Below are 14,832 nucleotides of genomic sequence, written 5' to 3' on the forward strand. Positions count from 1 at the left end.
AGTAGACAGGGATAAAATAACATGCTAACTGAAAATGGTAGGTACGAGGGGAATATCAAGAATTTACAAACCAAGGTAATAATGTTTAATTGCACACTGACTTTGCTTAATTCTGCTCCTTTTGTTAAGTGTCCTTTTATCAAAGCCTTTCATAAACTTTAGACATCATTCAGAGTACTGGGACTGCTGCCCATGAAGGTGGAAATAAATTCAGTCCACATGTGCTGGTTGCAGACGGACAGGAGGAGGGAGTTTAGCCTTTCAAAACTGTTACAGAGAGACAGGAGGAGGCTATTCTGCCTCTCTAGACTGTAACACAAGGGCAGGAGGAGGTCGTTCAGCGCCTCGAAGCTGTTACACAGTAACAGGAGAAGGACATTCAGTTTCTCAAGTCTATTACAGAGGAACACGAGGAGGCCAGTCAGCCGCTCGAGTCTGTTACGTAGGGACAAGATTAGGCCATTCAGTCTCTTAAGCCTGTTACAGTGCCATAGGAAGAGATAATTCAGCCTCTCGAGTCTGTTACAGAAGGATAGGAGGATGTCATTCAACCATCAAGTCTGTTAAAGAGAGACAGGTTGAGGCCATTTCGCCTTTTCGAGTCTGTTACAGATGTTATGACAATCTCAGAGCCACTTGTTTGTTCTTCTCAAGGGGAATAGTGAGATTCTCCATGGGGCTCCCTTTACACTGATGGCTTCGATAAGGACAATGAACTTACTACAATTTTGTCTATTTCTCTCGTTGGCTGAGACTGCTCTAACCCAAGTGGCAATTTGAGAGAGGGCAGGCATGATCTGTTGTCATGGCCTCCACAGCTGGTCCTGCGGGAAAGGCAAATCCTGCCTGTGACTCTACCCACCCAGGAGGAGCTCCATTCCCGAGCACTCAACGCGGGTTTGGAAGAGCAGTTATTTCCCTCAGCCTGTCACGTACAGTCTCAATATCAGGGGGTGCAGGGTAGTTCTGCATGGTTTGAGCTTTCCGAATTCATTATGTGCTTTCAAAGATGGCACTGCTTCTCACCGTGAGTTGCTCTGGTATGGTGTGCAGTGAGAAATGGGGGAAACCCAACGTGATTCTCACAGTGTGGGCTCAAACACCAGTTAATGTGGGGAGCTGATGAGATCCACTCAGTGTCATGGTGCAAATCACTCGCCAAACTCAACTCAACTGGCACTTTGTGCACAAAACAATATCCGTATGTCAATACTTAAGAACATAAGAAACCGGAGCAGGAGTAGGCCAATTGTTCGTCTGATCCACCATTCAATCGGATCACCTTTTCTTGGAATCAGCTCCACTTACCCGCCCGGTACCACTGACCTTTCATTCCTGAAGTGTTCATGAATCTCAATGCTTTTGCCTTTAAAACTTTCAACGAGGTAGCCTCGACTGTTCAGGTGGGCATTGAATTCCACAAAATGACAATCCTTTGGGTTGGTCAGTCCTAGATCTGCTCCTCCATATTTTCAGACAGTGGCCCCGAATTCGAATTTCATCCACCAGCAGAAACATCCTCCCTGCTTCGATCCTATTTGTGTTTGTGTGTGTTTTTTTATGAGATACCTCTCGTTCTTCTAAATTTCAACGAATATATCTCAGCATGCTCAATGTTTACACATAAGGCAACGCTCTCAACTCCGGAATCCATCTCGTCAACTTCCTCCACAGTCTAATTTGAATCCAGTGCCAGTGCATCCTTTCTCGAGTAAAAACACCAGAACTGTACACAGTACTCCAGTTGCGGTCCCACCAGAACACTCTATGACTGTAACGTAGTCTCCCTGATTTTAAACTATATCACCCTTGCAATGAAGGATATTGTTCCATTTCCCGTCTTACCTGTTACATCTGCAAACCAACTTTTGTGATTCATGCATCAGGACACACAAGCCCCAATGCACAACAGCATGCTGCAATATTTCACCCTTTAAATATTATTCCTGGCAAAATGGATGACCTCACATTTGCAAACATTATTCGCCATCCGACAGACCCTTGTCAACTCTGAAAACCAACAGTGCCCTCCGCATGCTTTGCTGGGCTACTCACTTTCGTATCATCTGTGAACTGTGACACACTACACTTGGTTCCCATCTCTAAACCATCTATGTCATACATTGATCACTTAATGTCAGTTCCCTTTTACAATCATACAGTTGCCATCCCTAATTTGGCGATCTCTCCCACCTCCGTTTCAGCTTGGTATAACACTCGCAGCTGTAAATGTTCTATAAATTTAGTTCCAAATATCAGTCACCCTGTCACCTTACCTCTATAATGCCATTAAATCACATCCATTTCCCTCAGCGTATGCAGTGAATTCCTGTATCTGATTTGAAAATACAACACACATTCAGATAGAGTGCTTCTAATTACACCCATTCTTTCCTGCTCCATTGTCAACTTTATTCCCTATATTGACGCGGTCAGGAAACAGTTTGACATCGTCATACTCACAGAGTCAGGCCTCCTGGGTAATTTTTCATGAAGTCCCCTGACCATCCTTGGGCATAGTCTAGATTAGAGTCGTGCTGGAAAAGCAGTGCAGGTCAGGCAGCATCCGAGGAGCAGGAAAATCGACGTTTCGGGCAAACGGTGTTCATCAGGAATAATCAGGCAAATTGTGATAAATTGCAGCTGAATGGAAAATAAAGTTTTAAAGTGAATCACAAAATTGATCGGAGGCAGCTCAAAATCAGCCACATTGCTCTCGGTCTGGAGTCACATGTGAGCCAGACTAGAATAGAATATTAGATGTCATTCCCTAAAGTGGGTAAGTGAATCAGATGAGGTCTTCTAACTGTTAAAAATGCTTTCATGGTGGCCCCACCGATGTCTTGCACAGCCGTAACATGACGTTCCATCTCCTACACTCAATGCTCAGACCAATGAATCAAGTGTTGCAAACGCCTGCTTCACTAGCCTTTGTATCTGTGACACCACTTTGAAAGAACTGTGTATCTGCACCCCTATGTTTCTGTTTGACAACACTACTCAGGGCCTTAACGTTAAATGCACACGTCCCACCCTGTTTTGTCTTATCAAAATTCAAAATCTCGTATTTATCTAATTAAACTCCATTTGCTATTCGTCAGCTCACTATCTCAGCAGTGCTGTTAATCCTGTTTTGTCATAGATATCCTTCTTCACTGCCAACTATAACATCAATTTCAGTGTCACCCACAAAGTTACTTACCAGGAAATCAATATTCTCATCCAAATCATTTATCCAAATGACAAAGAATAGTCTACGCAGTACATGGCTGGTCAATTGCCTACAGTCAGAAAATACAAAATGTCTCCCACTACACCCTTCTCCTCACTTCAAGCCAATTTTGTATTCAGTTTACTAGCTCCTCCTGGATCCCATATCCTTTTACATTGATCTGAACTTATTACCCAATCTACCATTGGGAACGTAAAGCACAGAACATAGAACAGGAAAACACAAGGTCCTTTGGCCTTCGACGTTGTGCTGAAATGTTATCCTATCCTAAGATCAAACTAACCTACATGCCCTTTATTTTCCTATCAACCATGTGCCGATCAAAGAGGCCATTAAGTGTCCATAACGTATCTTTCTCTGCTACCCCCAATGGCAGTGCTTTCCATGCACCCACCATTCTCTGCATAAGGAACCAACGACTAAAATCTACTGTGAGCCTTCCTCCAATCCCGACAAAATAATGCCTGCTTATGGTAGTCACTTGTGCCATGGGAGAAATGTCTCTGACTGGTCATTCCTTCTGCACCACTCATCTCGCCTTCCAATGCTACTCTGTTCCTCCAGATATATCTTTGTGCAGCCCACAATCCAATCGCCCTCTAATGTCATCATTTGCTTTTCCGTCAAATTTGGCATTTCTTTCATAAATTTCTTCAACACATCTTCACCTGAGTCTCTCGTTTGAAAACTCTTTCAAACCAGTTCACCTCTATCAGGTTGCCTCTTATCCTTCTTCACTCCAATGAGAGAAAGCCTTAGCTCGCACAACCTTTCTTCATAAGAAATGTCCCCTAGTCTGGGCAGCATTCTTGAAAATCTCTGCACTCTCTCTAAAGGTTCCACATATTTACTGTAATGAGGGAAGCAGAACTGAACACAATATTCCAAGTGTGGTCCAACCAGAGCTTTACAGAACTGCAGCATAACTACGCAGCTCTTAAACGCAATGCCCCTGCTAATGAAAACCAACAACCATACGCCTTCTTAACAACCCTGTCAACTTGGGTGGCAACACTGGGGAGTATGCAGACATGGACCCCAAGGCCCCTCCATTCGTTCACACTGCCAAGCAACCTACCTTTAATCCTGAATTCTGCAAACTTCCAAACTGAATCACATCACACTTTTCCAGTTTGAACTCCATCTGCCACTTCTCAACCAAGGTAGGCATCGTGTCAATATCCCATTGGAAACTACAACATCCCGCCACACTATCCACCACTCCAACAAATTTCATGTCATCAGGAATCCTCTTAACCCGCTCTTTCACATCCACATCCATGTGTTTTCCCAGAAAAGATCCCTGCAGAATACCACTGATCACTAAGGTCCAGGTTGAATGCTTCCCATCTACCACCACCCTCAAACTTTTGTGGTCAATCAATTCTGTATGCAGATATCCAAAATTCCCTGTAATCCATGCCTCCGTACTTTGTGAATGCAACTACCCTGGCGAACTGAAATATTTTTGAAGCTTGAAACTGTTCAACAAATATTTTCAAGAATGTTGCCAGAGTTGTAGGATTTCAATTGTAGGGAGAGGCTGAACAGACTTGGAACATTTTCCCTGGAGCATCAGAAGCTGAGTGGTGACATGATAAAGGTTGAAATAACCATGAGGGGCATGAATAGGACAAACTGGCAATGTCTATTTCCCGGGGGAGCTTGACCAGAACTAGAGGACATATGTTTCGGGTGAGATTGGAAAGATATAACAGGTAACTTAGGGGCAACCTTTTCATGTCGAGCGTGGTGCGTGTTTGGATTGAGCTGACAGAGTAACTAGTTTGGCAGGAGGAAGGTGGCTGGTACAATTACACCATTTAAAAGGCATCTGGATGGGTTTCTGAATAGGAAGGGTGTAGAGGGATATGGTCAAGTACTGGAAAATAGGATTAGGTTAGGTTGAAATATTTTATGGGCATGGACGAGTTATTTCGAAGGGTCTGCCTCCGTGCTGTACATCTCTGTGACTCTGTGACTCTGTATCTCATCAATGTGCTTTGTCACAGCCTGAAGAAATTCTTTAAAATATGTGAGGCTTCAACTGCCCCACACAAAGCCATGCTGACTATCCTTAATCAAACTATGGTTTTCCAAATGGTCATAAATCCTGTTTCTTAGAGTCTTCTCCAATAATCTGCACACCACAAAAAAAAGGACAAAAACAAAGACAATTTACAGCTCAGGAACAGGCCCTTCGGCAGTCCATGCCTGAGTCAATCCAAACCAATTGTCTAAACCTGTCAGCCAATTTCTAAGCATCTGTATCCCTCTGCTCCCCACCTACTCACGCATCTGTCCAGACTCAGCTTAAATGCATCTACCGTGCCTGTCTCTACCACCTCTGCTGGAAATGCATTCCAAACGCCCACCACCCTCTGTATGAAGTACTTGCCGTGTGTATCCACCTTAAACTTGCCAACTCTCACCTTGAAAGCATGACTTCTGGGTATTGAATCCTTCACCCTGGGAAAAGGCTTGTTTCTATCCACCCTGTCTATATCCTTCATGATATTGTAAACCTCAAACACGTCCCTCCATCTCCTTTTTTCGACTGAAAGTAAGCCTAACCTTCTCAACCTCTCTTCATAGCTAGCACCTTCCATTCCAGGCAACATCCTCGTAAACCTTCTCTGTACCGTCTCTAAAGCGTCCACATCATTTTGGTAATGTGGCAACCAGATCTGTACACAATATTCTAAATGCGGCCGAACCAATGTCTTGTACAATTTTAACATGTCATACCAGCTCTTATACTCAATACCCAGTCCAATAAAGGCAAGCATTCCAAATGCTTTCTTGAACACTCTATCCACCTGTGCAGTAACCTTCAGGGTACAATGGACCTGCACTCCCAAATCTGTCTGCCCCTCTCCGTTTCCTAACGATCTTCCATTCGTTGTATAATTTGCTCTAGAATTAGACTTGCCTAAATGCATCACTTCACATTGGTCTGGATTGAAAGCCATCTGCAACTTTTCCGCCCAAATCTCCGGTCTATCTATATCCTCCTGTATTCTCTGACAGTCCCTAATGCTCTCTGCTACTCCACCAATCTTTGTGCCATCTGCAAGCTTGCTGACCATACAAACAGTACCCCCTTCTAGATCATTTATGTATATTACAAACAGCAGTGGACCCTGTGGAACACCTTTCTCCATTTCGAGAAACTCCCATCAACTACTACTCACTGTCTCCTGTTACTCAACCAGTTCTTTATCCACCTTGCTAGAACACCCTGCACACCATGTGACCTCACTTTCTCCATTAGTCTACAATGGGGAACCTGATCAAATGCCTTACTAAAGTCCATGTATATGACATCAACAGCCCTTCCTTCATCTAACAACTTGGTCACTTCCTCAAAGAACTCTATTAAGTTGGCAAGGCACGATCTCCCCTGCACAACACCATGTTGCATATCACTGATAAACTCATTCTTTTCTAAATATAAATAGATCTTATCTCTCAGTAGCCTCTCCAGTAACTTCCCAAACGCTGACGTCAGGATCACTGGTCTGTAGTTATCTGAAATATCCCTACTAACCTTCTTGTACAGGTGGACAACATAAAATACCCTCCAGTCCTCGTGAACATCGCCTGTATTTGCGGATGCCACAAAGGTATCTGTCAGGGCCCCAGGTATTTCCTCTCTCACCTCCTTCAGCAACTTGGGATACATCCCATCGGTCCTGGGGATTTCTCCACCTTAATAACCTCTAACACACCCAACACATCTTTCCTACTTATGCCAACGTGATCCAGACTTATCAAACTTCTATCTCTAATCTCAAGGTTCATTATGTTCCTCTCCTCAGTGAACACTGATGCAAAGTAATCGTTCAGAATCTCACACATTCTCTCAGGTTCAGCACAAAGCCTTCCTTCTTTATCATTTAGTGGACCAATCCTTTCTCCTGTTACCCGATTGCTTCTTATATAAAAATAAAATGCTTTGGGATTTTCCTTAATTCTGCTTGCTATAGCTATTTCAAGACCGCTTTTTGCCCGCTTGATTCCTTGTTTAAGACTTGTCCTACTCTTTCGATATGCCTTCACTGCCCGGAAGACTAACTGGTCTCTAATTCACACAATTAGAATTCGTCCCTGTCTTGAACGAGGCAATAACATTTGCCACCCTGCAATTATCTAGCATGACTCAAATGGACAGTGAGGACACAAAGATCACCGTCAAACGTACAGCAAAATCTTCCCTCTGTTGCTGTGTTAATCTTGGGTATATCTTTTTCAGGCCCAGGGGATTTATCTATCCTTAATGTTTTTCAAAATGTTCATCACATCCGCCTTCTCAACATAAACATGTTCTTATATATCAACCTATTTCACGCATCCTTCACAAACGACAAGATCGTTCTCAACAGTGAATACTGAGGCAATGTATTATCGAAGGACCTTCCCTACCTCCTGCTACTCCAGATACATATTTCCCTTCACGATCTCTGATGACGCTACCCTCACTCTGGCAATCCTCTTGTTCCTCACGTAAGAGTAGCATGCAGTTGGAGGCGTGGGTTTCATGTGCGTGAAATGGCGAAGATGCACTGGAAGGCATTTTTGAGTTCTTCGAAATAGAAGGCCATCCAGGATGTTCTGGGCTGGAATTTCTCCTCTTGGGAGAAAACATAGCGAAGGAATTGGGAGATCGGGATAGCGGCTTTACAAAGACGGGTATGGGAGGATGTATAGTTCAGGCAAGTGTGGGAGTTCCTGGGTTTGAAATAGATGTCCATGCTGAGTTGGTCCCCGGAGAGGGAGATGTCCAGGAAGAAGAGGGAGGTGCCGGAAATGGCCCAAGTGAACTTGAGGTCAGACTGGAAGGCACTGTTAAAGTCAATGACCTGTCCAACCTACTCGTGAGAGCACGAGGTGGCGCCGATACAGTCAGCAATGTAATGGAGGAAAACGACGGATGTCATGCCAGTGTAACTGCGAAAAATGGACAGTTCCACGTATTTTCTGGACCAACCTAAATTGAGGAAACTTTACAAATGCCTCAGTAAAGTTCATATCGACAACATCCATTGCCTTACCCTCAATAACGATTTTTGCCACTTCCTTTGGTTTCCCTTGTTCGAGATAATGTGACTGGAGGCATAAAATCCTAGCAAGACAACATTCATTCACGACAGAGATGAGGAGGAATTTCTTCCCTCACAGGGGAGTGAACCTCTGGGATTCAGTTCCGCAGTGGGCTGTCGAGGCTAGGTCATTAAGTATATTTACAGAAGAGAAGGTCAGATTTTAATTAATCAGGGAAACAATGCGTTCGCGTGAAAGGCAGGAAAGTAGAATTGCGGATTATCAGACCAGCCACGATCCTATTGAAGGGCAGAGCATTCTCGATGGGCAAATGGCCTGATGCCATTCCGATGAATTATGATCTTAACTAAATCTGTTTCGAACTCAAAAACGATTCTATAATATTCTGGTTCTCTGCTCACAAAACTCCGCTGATATGAGATGATTAGACATATCTTTTTACAGAACATTTGATCTCGAACAGTCCCTTCTCTTGATTGCTCCTTGGTATGCTGTTACAGAAAACCATCTCACATACAATCCTGGATTCCATCCATTCCAATACTGATAGTCATTCATTACCCAGTTCGGATGGAGACTATTTCAATACACAGTTACTGTACTGCCCTTGCTGCAAGTACATTCTCAGTTTTTTAAGTTTTACTAAAATGACTCTGAATTTAATTCATTTCATAAATTTCATTTTCCGTGAAATTCCCAGGTTGAATTGGCTGTCTCACTAATTCGCAAACTGCATTGATTCTTCACAACACTGTGTTTGTCGTTTTACCTATGCTGCGAAAATCATGGCAATCTTTCAAAATTCACTTCCCAGGCATGGTCATTCTGCAGCCACGTTTCCATACAGACAGTTCAATCATATTTGATCACTTCAGATAAAGCGACCTTTCGTCGACATTTTTGCAAATGTAGGGAGTGTTTCAGTGATAGTAGGGGCTAAAGGGGTGATGTACAGAGACAGGGAGGCATCGAGGGGCAGGAGGACGTTACACAGTTGAGGATAGTTACTGGTGCTGCTGAATGCCAGTTGGAGAAAGGAATTTAGCATTGGAGGAAGTTGCAGCGATAGAGGGGCCTGGATTAGATTCCAGGCTTAGGTATGTGTATAGGGATGCACATTATTAGATACTACATTGAACAGGATGTGGTGGCATTCAAAGGAATCAAGTTTGTGGCACATTCAATGCCAATTGCCGCATCTGCAGAATGTGACAGAGATATGGAGGATAGTATGGACTGGGGAATGTGAGAGGAGGTGGTGGAGGATGGTACAATTGCAACATTTAAGAGGCATTTGTATGGGTATATGATTGGGAAGTGTTTGGAGGAATATGGGCCGGGTGATGGCAGGTGAGACCAGATTGCGTTGCGGTATCTGGTCCACATTGACGGGTTGGACTGAATGGTCTGTTTCCATGCTGAACCTCTCCAGGACTCTATGAGTCCAGGACTGGAGAATGTGACAGGAATAGGGAGGTTGTATGGACTGGATAATGTTACAGGGATAGGGATGATGGCATGGACTGAAGAACGTAATAGACATAGGGAGGATGGTATGCACTGGAGATTATTTCAGGAACAGGGAGGATGGTATTGACTGGAGAATGCTACGGGATAGGGATGATGGTAGGGACTGGAGAGTATTATAGGTATAAGGAGTGGACATGAAAATATTTAATGGGCAGAGAGGTTAGTATGGACTGGCGAATATTCGAGAATGATCTGGTTTTATGCACTAGAAGATATTTTAGAGTTAGTGAGTGTTGTGCATGCTGGACAGGGATAGGGAAGCTTATCGTGACTGTAGGAGGCTGCAGTCATACAAAGTGTTGTGATGCACTGGAGTACCTTACGACATTAGGATGGGCTACAGTGAGACAAATTGTTTACAGATATAAGGAGAATTTAATAGCCTCAAATTCGTCACACCGATAGGGAGGTGTATAGCATCTGATGGAGTGTGCACGGGGGTGGGAGGTGGAGGAGTGGAGGGGTGGAGGTGGGGAAGCTGTCAGGATTTGAAGAGGTTAAAAAAATTGAGCGTGTTTTCGAGACTGGAGGGCATTACACAGACAGGGATGGATTTAGCGACTGAAGAATGTCAAGAAATAGGGAGGGTTGCAAAGGTGAGAGAAGGTGGCTGCAAGTTGAATATGGGGGTGAAGGTTATTACACAGATAGTGATGGCTGTAGGGTCTGGTGGGCATTACACAACCAAGGAGCTTGCAGTCACTGGAGGTATTGACACGTACAGGGAGAATACTCGTGGCAGGCAGAGCTTATAGAGACGGAGAGAATGGTTGTGGTGGCGTGAGATTACAGAAATGAGTAGTGTTGTATCACTTAGATGGTTTACAGAGGCAGGTGAGTTTTAGAGGTAAGAAACAAGGACTGCAGATGCTGTAAACCAGAGTCGAGATTAGAGTGGTGCTGGAAAAGCACAGCAGGACAGGCAGCATCCGAGGAGCAGGAAAATCGACGTTTCGGGCAAAAGCCCTTCATCAGGAACAGAGGTAGGGTGCCTGCAGAGTATGAAGTTGCAGAAGTAAGGAGTTGTAAAGCATTCACAGGAAATAGTACTTTGGAGTACTATCCAGGCTGGGATAGCTTTCAGAAGGATAGAGCAACAGGAAGTGATTGCAGAAACATAGAGGGATACTGACTTGAATACTTGGGTCCTTTTCCTGCTGAGAGACATCAGGATGATAACTGAACTCATTAATGTCCTGATTCCCAGGGAACTGATAGGATGGATGCTGAAATGATACCTCCTTCCTCTTATGGGACAGGCACACAAGGAGGCTCATATTGACAAAGAAAATTCCCATATAAGATGGGGAAGGGGTCTTTATTTCAATGACTCACATCCACTTCAGGTTTGTTTCCACACAGCACCTACGAATTTCACAGGGTAACAAAGAACAAGGTCATTGCGGACTGCAGGAGATAGTAGACGAAGGCGAAGCTGTAAGGTCAGGAACGGGTTAGAGAGAGGGGAGACTTTCAGCGGCAGAAGTGGGTTTCAGTGATGGTGTCCTGCCAGGAATGGAGGACGGAACAGGCTCACTTAATGAGAGGTAAGTAACTATGTGGTACAAGGGCAGACACAACAGAAAGACCCCAAGCTCTCGATTTGTCATTTCCTCAGTTAGCAGCGCTCACCCAGTCTGGTGCAAGCCCCACATATAAACAATCGGAGGTTTCCCAGCTCCTCGTGCTCAAGTCCCAGTGCACAGCCTTCTGAGCCAGTTGGAGACATACCATCTTTTAGGTATTTATAGTGTTACAGCATTGCCACAGCATAACATCTCCGTTACAGTCACATGATGACTAATTGCACAAAAACAAAGAAACTCATCATTCAGATTCACAGGTTATATAATCCTCTGAACGACAGTCCACAGAAAACGGCAGAATCCACAAAACCTCACTGAATGTGTCAAAGTTAATGAAGAATATTTCATTCTCTCCACTTGGAAACCAGTTCCTGCATTTTACCAATTTGCCACTTTACAATAAGGAGAAAAATCAACAAAATTCCAAATTAAGATTTTGCTGAGGTGAACTTTGGTGTATCATGCAGATCTGGAGATCACATGAGCAGCACCAGGTCAGAGTCAAACACTCAGAGAGAATGGCCAAATAGATTCACATTTGAACTACATGTCCCAACCTGGGAACCTGAAGCTGCACTCAGCCATTCCAGTAAAGTTCTCCAAATGCAGCTCAACAAGATCCAAGGTTTGTGCATTTAAAATTACAAAATATTTGTTTTGAATCCCTTGGTCCAATCAGAAGACGTCCGTGATTCAGATTGTAATATCCCTCAGGATTCACAGCCCATTATCGATCCAATCCTTCAGATTCTTTAAATACCGCTACCTCTGCTCGAATGCAAGATCCACAGCCCTTCCAACATTTGAGTGGTCCTCCAGTTTCTGAAGGTCTTCCTACCTCCGTAACATAGCCCAACCTCAACAACTTTTCCTCTGCAATGTTCACCAGAAGGGCACTGGTACAGGTTACAGAGACAGGGACGGATACCAGCACTGGAGGATTTTGCAAAATTGCGAGGATTGAAGTGGCAACAGAGGCTTCATATTAATAAGGGTTCATGGTGATGGAGGAAGTTCCTTCGCTCGGGACATTGTGGGGGAGGGCGACATTTGCTCAGATAGGGGCGTCAGTGCAGAAGCAGAATATGGAGATGAGTAGATGGATGGAGAGACTGCTGTAACTTGCATTGAGAGGGCGTGTGAATGCGATGGGAGGATGTTGCATCGACAGTGAGTCTTGTAGGAACTGGATTGGGAAAGTCACAGGCATTGGAGAGGGTTCTACAGATCGGGAAGCTTTCAGGGATCTGAGAGGATTACACAGAATGGGAGGATTGTCGGTTCTCCACAGATTAATATTGTTATAGAGACAGGAGGAGGTTACACCGATTAGCCACATTGCAGGAGATGCAGGAGTTTATAAGGAGGTTTGGTTGGGTTGGAAAAATTTACAGAGGGGGGAGATTTTTAGAACAGTAGTAGATTACAAATAGTGAGGATTGTGTGGCATGAGAAACTTGAGGGAGATCTTTTGGATCTGGAAGAGATCAACATAGATAGGGACCGCTCAGGAAACTGGGACTTGCTTCATCAATAAGGTGAATTGAATGTTCTAGGTAAGATGACACAGATAATGAAATATATGGGGATTGAGGGCAAATACGCAGGCATTGCCAGCTCTTTTGACAGAAGGACCTTCTAGGGGTAAGGACTGCTATAACGAGTTTACATGGAGAGTGAAGTTTGTATTTACTGGCAGAGTGAGAGAGTGGAGAAGCTGACAGAGGTTACGTGTGTTCTGTTGATTCGAGGAGGTTACACGCAGAGGATCACAGGAACTGGAGGAGATTACTGCCAGAGGGAGGACTGTAGAGTTGGGAAGAAGTTACCAAGATAGCCAGTGTAGGGATAGCAGCAATTTACACTGATCAGTAATATTGTTAAGACTAAATCACTTTATTGCTATCGAGGGGGACTGTGGAAGTGACGGTCAAATGCAAGTTTATGCAATCCAGATCAGTTTGCACAGCTATATGAATGGTTCTGGAAGTTGCATGTAGTAATTTTGATGGCGAGTGCGGCAACGAATGCCAACGTATTTTTTTTAGTGTTCATATCTGTATTCTCGTAATAAGGATTATATCTACGTATCCTGTACTTAAAATGATACTGCATGTTGGTGATATTGCTGCATTGTACCTAAACGTGTAATTGAAGAATCAGTAAATAGTTACCCTTGTCGATCCGGTGGCGCTGTACATGGAGAGTTAAAAGCTTCTCACTCTACTCGTTGGAGTACATGTGACAAAAAGCGAACTTATTCATTCATTTATTCGAAGGTTACAGTCACAGGCAGAATTCTCAGGGAAGAAACAAGTGACAGTCACAAGGAGCTTTGTAAGGACTGCAGAAGCTTATAAAGACAAAGAGTGTACAATAGCCTGTTTTCAGAGTTAAGCAGAATAGTGGGAAACAGGCAATGTTCAAGAGACAAGGATGGTTCGTCGGAGGAAAATACTATGATAATGAGCATTGCAAAGGCTGGACGAGTTCACAATCTTCACAAAGGTTATTGGAACAGGAGGAGTGCCAGTGTGCAGCAAAAGAACGGGAGGAATCATTAATAGCAGTGTGTTTACGAGTGACTGGAGAAGGGTACAACTATAGGGAGGACGGTGGAAGTTCGAGTCGATTACAGAGATAGGGAAGGCTGTCGAGAATGGATGAAGTTAGCAATACTGAGGGTTTCACAATTAGAAAGGACTATTCAGACTGACAATGCAGAGAGCGTCGTAGGGACTGGAAGAGGTGACATAATCAAGAGTATGTTAGACATTCATGGATGGTTTTAGTCGTGGCAGGAGGTTACAGGGTTAAGAAGGCTACTCGTGACGGAAGGAGATCACAGAGATAGAGAAGAGTTCAGAGATTGGGCGAGTTACAGATCTAGGAAGGGGCAAGTGGTTTCATAATATTACACAAAGGGAGGACTGGCAGGAAAGGCTGCATGAACTGGAGTGGTTTATGCAGATAAGGAATTTTATATAGATGGTAGAAGATTAGACGGAGTGAGGTGCTATAGAACAGGATGGAAGAGTGTTGTGGGGTTTGGAGAAGGTTGCAATGATACCTTATGTAGATAGTGGAAGAAGGTGCACAAATGGAGAATTTGGTAAAGGCAGGACGATGTTTGAGAGACAGGTAGGCTGGAGTTCCTGGACAAGATGACAGAGATAAGGATTATATAGTTCTATGGAGTAAGTTGCCATAATTCTGTAAGTTTCGAAGTCAGTATGGAAAAAAATAAGGATTGTGTAGAAGTGTTATGCCTAAATTTGGTGAAGGTCACTTGTCATTAGAATATCTCTATTACATAAAATTACCACGACCATTATACAGGATCTGACAAACATAGACATGGAGAAACTATTTACAATAAAGTCTATAGTCTAAAATAGGATCATCTTAACGTTATACAGA

This window comes from Chiloscyllium plagiosum, unplaced genomic scaffold (genome assembly GCF_037043375.1).
Source record: "Chiloscyllium plagiosum isolate Xiang-an unplaced genomic scaffold, Cpla_swu_hap1 HiC_scaffold_29, whole genome shotgun sequence".
NCBI classification, from domain to species: Eukaryota; Metazoa; Chordata; class Chondrichthyes; order Orectolobiformes; family Hemiscylliidae; genus Chiloscyllium; species Chiloscyllium plagiosum.